Source organism: Hibiscus syriacus, unplaced genomic scaffold, assembly GCF_006381635.1.
Source record: "Hibiscus syriacus cultivar Baekdansim isolate YM2019G1 unplaced genomic scaffold, ASM638163v2 tig00112912_pilon, whole genome shotgun sequence".
Taxonomy (NCBI): Eukaryota; Viridiplantae; Streptophyta; class Magnoliopsida; order Malvales; family Malvaceae; genus Hibiscus; species Hibiscus syriacus.
The window spans coordinates 1-9963 of record NW_024063418.1 but is presented as its reverse complement, the minus strand read 5'-3'; the positions used below and the strand labels follow the sequence as shown (position 1 = coordinate 9963).

Genomic DNA, 9963 nt, shown 5'->3' with positions numbered 1-9963 from the left:
CTATGTGTCCGGTGCATGGAGAACGACCTTTGGCCTCCCAAACTGATTTACTCGTGGCGGTCTTCCGGCCACCCAACAACCTATAATCCTAGTCACTACTCCCACTGGGGCTAGTAAGTAAGCCCCACAACCCAAAGCGGCGAAGAACAAATAGAATTTGCTACAAAAGCCGACTAACGGGGGTATTCCTGCGTATGAGAACATAGTAATGGAGAAGATAATAGCCAAAATAGGATTCGTTTAGGCTAAAGCACCCAAATCCGCTTTATATTTGACACGGGTTTGCCGTAATGCTAAAACTATGGCGAATGCATCTATCGTCATTAATGCATAAATAAAGATACCAATTAGTAGTTATTGAATTCCTTCTATGGTTCCACATGAGAAACCAGCACGAATATAACCTACATGTCCAATTGAACTATGAGCTAGAGGTCTTTCTACTTTCATTTGGGCCATGGCGGCCAGTGCTCCTAAGATCATAGAAGCAATGCTGCAAAAAAAGAAGATTTGTTGCAATGTAGCTCCATAAGAACCATAAATAGAAACACGTGAATATTAACATAAATATAAATTTTAGGCACATAGAAAGGAATGTTGTAACGGATGGGTGAACCCTCATAGATATCAGGTACCCATATATATAGAGTCAAAAGATATGGAGTCGAAAGGAGGGGGTTTTCTTTGGGGCTCGAGAGATGGAATAGATAGGGCCCCCAAGTTTTAATTCACGTTGGGGAATTCACACAAAAGGGAATGAGGAATTCTCAACAAAAAAAGTGCTATCTGAATCGAACATGACAGTTGTTTTCGATTAGACGGTTGTTCCTGTAACTCCACTTTCGACTTGGATTATATATCCAAAAAGGTCCGCTCTTGGCCATTCCATACGCTGCCTAGCAGAGGCATGGTTATCTGAAGTGGATTCTTTATTTTCTAGTAGATACTGAACCTACTGCCCTATTGATTAAGAAGAGGGGCGAGTGCAACATTTACATGGACCCCTTCCTTTCTATTGTTGCCAGCGTTTTTTTGGATTTGAGCCGAAATTTTTTATTATAAGGGGGCCCGAAGGCTGTTATCTCAATAGTCCAGCGGGCGGAATGGGGAGAGGCCCCGACTATCATACCACCGCGGTCAAAAAAGCGTGTTCCCTTCAGATAACATGTACCGTAGACAATCCTCAGCCTTTTTTCGTTTTTGATGAAAACAAATCAAATCTCTCGATCTCCGAAGCATTTTCCTCCCTCGTCGCATCCCTCCCTTCGTCGAGCCTTTCCTTTAATGGTTGGGGGAAGCATTCCCTTATCTGAACTTGGCGGGCATTCTTTCCAGCCTTATTCAGACAGGGGGATGAGTTTGGTTTGAACTTTGAAAATAGGCTCAAACATGATTTGAAGGTCCTAGCTACACCATGTGTTCAATACAAAGTAAAGCTATAGAGATGAAAAAAAGAGGGCACTTTCCTATCTTGCACTAAAAAAAATAAGGACAACGGATAAGAACGTCTTCTCTTAGTTTTCTTCCTCCCGCCCGCCGCCGCCTGGTCCGCATTAGAGGGGAAGATTAGCGAATCGGAAGATAGAGGGAATGAGAGCATCATTTTATTCTCTTTGCGAGAACTTTCAAATCAGAGAAGTATTCAGAACGGGCTCCACGTTCATTTCATTGGCAAAAATGATCTAATCCATTCGGGGCTTTGGGGAACCCGAAAACGAAGTCTTTCGACTTGATTCATAGATAGAATCATGATAAATAGACAAAAGATAGATGAACGAGATATTTTTTCTCTAAAAAATTGAGAGAGAAAGAGCATATGCTCAATAGCACCTATATCGACACTAATTCATATCTATTGATAGGAAGATCTTCGTCAAATATCAAACTTTTCCTTTTTTTTAAGAATCCATCATATCCAAGGCAACTTACCACAAGCCCCACCCCATACGAGGGGGTTGTTCGCATTTTGAATCAAACAAAGTAAGTAGTAGGGGCTTCATAGCTACTTTTATTCTAAAGAAAATTGAAAAACCAACCTTTAATCAATAGGAGCCCTGCTTCCCTCTTTGCTACCTCATCACTTCAATTTAAGCGCAACCCATTTTTTCTTAGTCACCAGGCGGAGCACACCTTATACTTCAGTAGGGCGAGCTGTTGATAGTGACTTCTTCGTTTGCTAGGTGACGAAGGCTTATTCAATCTAGGAAACAAACAGAAACTCGAGCGGGTCGACTTTAGAAGCATTCACCGATAACCAAAGCGTCATTCCCTTTGATTATGTCGTGACACTGACTGAATCCAATCTATAACCCCAGAAACGAAACAAAGTTTGTTCCCTTTCATCAAGTAGGCATACAAACCACTTACTTTTTCTTTGCCTTAGACTCTATTAGAATAAAGCAAAGAAAGAGGCATAATGGAGAAAAGAAAGGGACAAGGGCGGTCTTGCTTGGCGAGAAGGTTGCTAGTTCGGGGTAGGGTACTAAAGGTCCTCGGACTTCCAGGCGGTTTTTCTTTTGGGTAACTGTTCACTGTTGGATCTCGCTAATACAACCCCCTATAGTTTTTGTTTCTGCGATATCTTTTTTTATTGTTCCCAAGATTTTTGGGTAATCTGCTCCCATGTTGCAAACAGTTAAATTTGAACTAAACCTTGTCCCTCTTCTTTCTTTCATTACAGGAAGGAAGCACACCAGCAGCGTGCGTTGCGTGATTCTACTGTGTTTTTTGCACTTGACTGGGTAGACAGTTGACCGGAAGAGAACTTCAATTCACCCAACCAGCGGGCGATGTGCTTATCTTGGTGTGACAACACTACAGAACGAGTGGCTCTTCTAGGCAGGCATCTGTGTGACAACACTACAGAGAAAGTGGTGTTTTCGTTTAACATGCTATGGTCTCAATGCCCTTACAAGGTAGTGATGAGTTTCATATGCTCTAAGCCCGACCCGAGCGTGGTTAGGAAGATTGGTCGAAATCTGATCGGTACCACTACCCTACCCTACCACCTATAGGCCGTCCGTCCTACAACCGCCCGAAAAATAACTGTAGTGATCTTGAATAGGAATCCTACAGTGATAAAAGGAATCCCCATAAAAATACCACTAGATCGAGCACCAGTGATTTCGTATCCGATCAAATCTTGGCTATTGATCGAAGTGCGCACTCTAGTCAACCCATAGATCATGGAACAAATAGGCTGGTAGCCCAACCACTACACTACGTATAGACGCGAACGCCCTCATTACCGTACGTACGACTCTCACCAATACGTCTCGCACAAAGACTCCTAAATTCATCCCGAGCCTTTTCTTCCACCTCTCCTCTCCAATCCTCGATCAAACTTGCGTTCCCCAGGTACTATTAAATGGAAGTCTTTCCTTCGCCTATTGTATGTATCGGCTTGGCTTCGTCCAGAACCAAGGAGGCATTTTGGAGGGCGCATGCGTGTAGGAAGCCCGACCACTACATAAGCTAAAAGACTACGACTAAAAGCCAAGACGGAAATGACTCATTTCTATTCTCGTTGGGATTGGATATAGATGGGGAATCCATAGATCGTAGTAGTTCACCGACCTCTCTAACTAACATACGATATAATTTCACTTCACGGCATACCCCCAAAAAAGAAAGACCTTCACTCGGTGGGCCTTCCTATGCTGACGAATGCCTCCTTTATCTTCTCTGAAATCTACTACAAATAAGTGGGAGAGGAAGGATTCGAACCTACATAGAAAAACTTCAACAGATTTACAGTCTGTCGTTATTGACCACTCGGCCCATCTCTCCTTCCCCGGCTGAGGCCCCCCTCAATGGGTTTTAACAAGGAGAGCGGCGCCCTGAATAAATCAAAAAGCTTATTGATTTGATTTAAGGGAATTAAAACATACTATTTTTTAGCTTAGCTAGCGTTCCGGGAGAATCTAGTCATTTAGTCAGTTCATAAAAATCTTTATAAAGCAAGGGGCAAAGCTTCTACAATAGCTTCCCCCTCATGTAGTCGTCGTCCTTCTCTAACCCCCTTCATCGCTTCTAGTTAAGCATCTTTCGACGGGGGAAAGAAGGCGACTAGTCGCTTCTGGCGAAGCTATGAGCCTCTCTTCTCGATCCTACTTAATTAAATAGCTTACTCTTACCAAGCCTAGTCTACTAAAATAAAATAGGGCTATAGCAAGCAAGCTTTCCCTCTTTGTTGTGGGTCGCGCCTCACCGCAGGCACTGAATGAATGAAATGAGTGGAGATCTTCCTTCCCCCTTGTTAATTACCAAGAACTTTGTTGGCACTAGTGGCAAAGAAAAATTCTACCATCCCATCCAAAAACAAGTCAGAGCCTAAAGAGAAGAGAATTCAATCTACAAGAAGCTGGCAGAGCTTTAACCATTGGACTACATCCCTCTATCCTACCTAAACAGTAACCCTTTTCTTGTTTGTTTGTTCGTATTTTGTTGTTTTCGAATAATTCTAATGGAGAAAAATTCCTTCCGGCTAATGAAGAGATACTACTCCAGTCTTCCCAATGGATCTTTCTTCTCCCTAAGAATTAAACGAACCAACTTCACCTATACCGAGAGGAAAAAAACCAACAATCAACTTCCCACTTTTGATGTCCCACGATTCTCCTAGTTTAGAAACAAAGGGAAGGGCAAGAGTCACTAGGTCAGAAAGCGATAACTATAAATTCTGCCCAAGTAGGATTTGAATACGACCAGTCAGTTAATAGCCGATCGCTCTACCTTGAGCTACTGAGAACAACGGACTTAAGGAAGATGACTCTCATTCTTTGGACCAACCTATGATAAAAAAATGGGTTTGTCACTCTTTTTCATATACATCGGGGGGGAAATGTTAAGATAGCAAGCCCTTCCCCGGTCGGAGAGCCTCCAGGACAAGGGGGCGGTGGTCAACCATCCACTCTCGAGATTTATTTTTGATCAATTGATCTCCGCGTCCTGTCAGTTCGCTAGGTAGACTCACTCTATTGAGGGGAAACAAATACTGGAACTATTCCTGCCAAAAACAAGAGGCCATGCCTACTTCTTATCTTAGGAATTAGCAAGTATGATAGAGTCACCTCTGTCTCTGAGTTTTACTACTAAGTAGCACTTCCGATATTCAATTATAGAATCGATTCTCATCAAGCTGAAAAAGCCCTATATTATTAGTAGGCTAGCGCCTCAAACTAAAGCGCCAACGAGCAAGAAAAAGGGCCCTTACTATAGGCATTAGCACTTTAGAAGGATTGCAGCTAGCGCAACACCCTTCTTTCTCAAAGTCAAGTTTTGCGTTTGTTAGTCCCTTTATTTTTTTATAGGATATTTTTAGAAGTGGGTTTGGAACCCTACAAGGTATTGGTCTCGATCTCGCTTGGTGGTGTCCCTTTCGATGATTATGGACTCAACATTGATTTCGTGCTTGAGATGGAGGCCCCCCTCTATTCATCCATTGAGTTAAGTAATTCGCTATCGGAAAATTTTCCATAGTGCATCTCATTTCATGCTTTTTGTTTCTCCGAATCGGTTCCTAGTGTTAGTAAATCAAGATTCACCATCCAGAGAGGGTATTAAATAGCTCGACTAAAAGGAGAGGGTATTAAATAGGCTCGAGCGTTAGCGAGAGGAAGAGCCTTTACTTTAGGTTAGCCCAGTCTCGCCATCATGCAATTCCTGGTCCATTGATCGATCACGCGAGTACGCATCCAGTCAGCACTAGTGAACGAAAAAAGTGTTCATTCTGGACTCAATAAAAATGTCTATCAATTGTTCCCTATTCATTCAGTCAAAGTCTCCACGACCTTTTCATACCCCTATACTGAGGGGTGCACCGTGTTAATAGGAATTGGTAAAGACCTTCTTGAACAACACGTCCTCGAAGCAGCATTCATGGCAATCATCACGTCTTTCTCCTGAGGGTATGGTATGGCTTTGTTTTTGGTGTTGTTTAATAGATGTCGAGTGCCGCTTTTCCGTCCGATAATCTTCTATTCTCTAAGTGGGCGAGCTAGAATCCTTTGTCAGGTTGGTTGTTCAAAAGACTTTCTCTTTACCCTTTTCATTTTCATCTTTTTGAAAGCCCAGACCCATTCTTCTGGATTTTCATTTCCTATTTCAGGTGCAAGCCTCAATAAAGACCTCTTTCTTTTTTTTATTTTTTCATTTTGTTGATTGAAAAGGATAAGCACTATCTATTGAGTAATAGAGGGTTTATTATAGTGATTCAGGTAATTGGTAGCTCATTTGAGAGTTGCGGGTCCTTGCCGCTTCATGAGTGGTAGCTCACGCTCAAAGCTTCTCTGACACGAGTCCTAGTCGTTGCGTTGTGGTCCATTTCCCAGCTTCGCTTGTACGATTTGCACTTCTTATTAGTTCCATCCATCCCTAACCCTAATGAATCGAGTATTAAGGGTCAGCCAGTCAAGCAGTTGGGTTCCGGTCGGTTCCCGTTCGCCTGCCCCCTTCATAGTCCATTAGTGGGTAGGGTGGTCAACTTAGAGTGTGCCCACCTCCTCTTTAGACTTGTCCTCGATAACCTGGTGGTGTTTGGTCTCCACTTTTGGGGGTAGGAGTGCTTGGTCACTGGGGTTTCATTTCTTCAAATTTGGTTATGTCAGCCCCTTCGATCAACCATGGGGCTCTACCCTTACGAAATTCATTCTATTGAAGCGTAACGTAAAAAGCTCCTTCTCATGTTGCATTTATTTGGTTTGGAAGTTCCAGTATGTTGTTTGTGGATTTATAACAAAGGAAAGCCCCCTTATGCCATTTGATTAATTCAAATTTCGTGTAGCTCGCCACTCCCCGAGGCTAAGGAGGGGGTCGAACCGTCATTCTAGGATTTGTAGTCCGATACATTTCCATTATGTTACCTAGCCAAACCCGCCACCTCATGTGCCAAAGTCAAACGGTTGTTCTTCCTTCCTCGCTCCCTTTTTTTCTACATATGCGGGTGGCGGGTTACTAGAGAAGAGGGAACACTTCTTTCTCTTGCCTTCTCAACTCTTTTCTGATTGAAAGTAGCAAGCCACTCCACTACTAGTACAGGCTAGATAGAAGGTTGCTTCAACTATAAAGAGGCAAAGAACATCTAGAAGCTGGCTTTTATCTTGTCTTGTAAGCAACCATGCCTATCTAATCGAATTTTGCTTACCAAAGTGGTCTTACTAAAAGTAAGTAAGCAACCATTTCCGTTCCAAGTGACATGGCTTTTCACTATTCTTTTTCAGAGAAGGTTTCTCATCCAGCCTAGTGGATCCATTGTTTATGCGGAAGTGCGATGCGGCTGAAAAACGTAAGCCCCTATTTTTTAGTAATATTAGTGGTTAGGGAAAACTCTAAAACTAAAGTTCCAAAAAAAGCTTACCTTATATAAAATATAAGTTTTAGAAATGGGCACCCCTTAAACTATAACCTATCGTGCAACGATTTTCAAGCGATAGGTTAGCTAAAGGGAGGAAAGCGTTAGAATAAGCTAAAGTGAGTGCTTTCTCCGAGCGTAATCTTCTAAGTAGGGGTGTTTATGCATAGTTAGGTTTCATTCTCCTCTAGGTGAGAGAGTTTGAGGATATCAATATGGGGTGAGTGTTCCGCTTATGTTTGGCGCTAGTGAAATGAAAGAAAGCTTCTGGCGTTAGTCGCCTGGCTCTAAAAAATCAGGTTTGAAGGAACCTGGGTGAAAAAAGACAGAGCAAATGAGATCTTAGCCGATCAAAGGTTTACCGGCCCATCGATCCCGCGGGGCACTACTGAAGGGCACTTTGGGCCTGCCACTTTCTCAATCTCTCTTTGTTTATGTCTTTATTTGCCTAACTCATCCGATGTAACTTCTGTAACACTTTCTTCTCTTAATATTGATTATCGGACAAACATGAACCCGAGTTTATTCGAGAGCTCTCTTTCTTGAACAACAGTACGCAGACCACACTAATTAGAGCTTGAGACTTCATTTAATTCATGCATGCGACGAACGGGAAACACTTTTCATGGCTAACTGGAGGTGAAGGCGGCGAGAGGGATGATCTGGCTCTCCTTATAGTCGAGTGACGGGAAGAGAAATCCTTTGTTTCTCTAGTGGGTTTAGAATCGGATGCATGAGCTTTAGTAGAATCGGATGCACGAGCTTTAGAATCGGATATGCTCGTCCAGGGTACGGTCTGAATGAAAGTGTTTGAGACGCCTGGCTCTGCCGAACGTAGCTTAGACGTCCCTTTTCTTGTGAAGAAGCCTTGCCCTGCAGCTTTCTTTTAGCCCCTCGATTGAGACCATGAACAAAATCCAAGTGATTACCTGAATGAATAGATGTTGTTTTCTCGGCCTACGGAACAATCAAGGATGGCTTTTCATGCGATGACTTAGGACGCTTTCCTCTACTCGAACGGAACCACTAATAAAATCCAAGCTTTCTTAATTCATACATGCAACGAAGGAGAACTACGCGTATCTCTATCCTTTCCCTTACGCCCTCATGATGCTATTTCATTACTATGGTTCAGGTGGTTGGGATGATAGCGGAAAGTCAATGGCACATAGTAGCCTCTTTAGTCTGGTGACGGGAATAGTCCGATACACAGTAGTCTCCTTGCATGGATGGTAGTCTGGTGACAGATATCAATCCATACACCACAGTAGTCTCCTTGGTAGTCTAGAAATTGTGCACGAAATGGCTAGTAGTCTGGTGATGGCACATGCATTGACGAGGGATGAAATGGAATTAATTATAAAATGTGAAGTTGATATTATAAAAAAATGGACTAAATTGCATACATTTAAAAAGTTGGTGAATATAATTTGAAATGAAATTTATTGTGATTTACATTTTATAGGGCTTGAAGTAATTACAAAATAAATAAGTATGTGTCAATTTCATATCAAATATCATTTGAAGAACTAAATTGAACAAATATGAAATTATAAATCAAAATTTAAATAAGAAACAACATAAAAGGATCAAAATCAAAATTGTAAAATGTGACGAAAATTGTAAAATAAATTGAATTGCATTAATTTAAAAATTAAAGAAAAATTAAAACAATTATCTATATATATATATTTATAATATATACTGATAATATGATACATGCATATATAAGTACATTATACTTATGCATAGATTAATACATTAATACATTATAAGTATATAAATATATAATATAAAGTATAAAGTATATAAGTATATATACATATAAAGTATAAGTGTATATATATATAAATTAAAAGTATAAGTATATATATATATATATATATATAAAGTTTAGTATAAATAGTACATATAACTATATAGTATATATACATATAAGTATAAGTCTATATACCATTATATAAACTATAAAGTATAAGTATAAGTATATATATAAACTATAAGTATATAAAGTATTAAATATATAATAAAGTATAAACTGTTTGGATTAAGTATAAAAGTACATAAATATAAAGTATTAAATATATGTAATAAGTATATACTATAAAGTATTAAACTATATATATAAGTATTAAATATAAAGTATATAAGTTAAAGCATATATATAAAATATTAAACCATATAATATAAGTATTAAATATAATTATTAAAGTATTAAAGTATATAAATATAAGTATAAGTATATAAATATATAGTATATATATTAATTATAAAATTCATAGGATCAAATTGAATAATTAAAAATTAAAGCCTAAATTAATACATTTTTGGACTAAATTGAATTTTTAAAAACTAGGGGAAAGGGCTACAATCCCCATTAAAGTTCTTTCGGGCACACGCGGGCCTAAAGGCCCAAATCTAAATTATTTAGCCAAAATTTCCATTTTCAGAAATTTTATATTTTTTCATTTTGCTCTCTCTAGACCCCATTCCTCTCAAATCTCTATATTCTCTATAGAATTCTTAGCCACAAACACTAAAATCCCAGAATTTTTTTGAATTTTTCTGATCAACACCCTTTATTCATCTCTTGTTCATCCTAAACCCGTATT

At 39.8% G+C, this 9963-nt stretch overlaps 1 pseudogene; it reads right to left on the bottom strand.

Moving 5' to 3' along the window:
• On the bottom strand, nucleotides 1-555 carry LOC120184473 (annotated as a pseudogene).
• Between the last annotated feature and the right edge of the window lie 9408 nt (nucleotides 556-9963).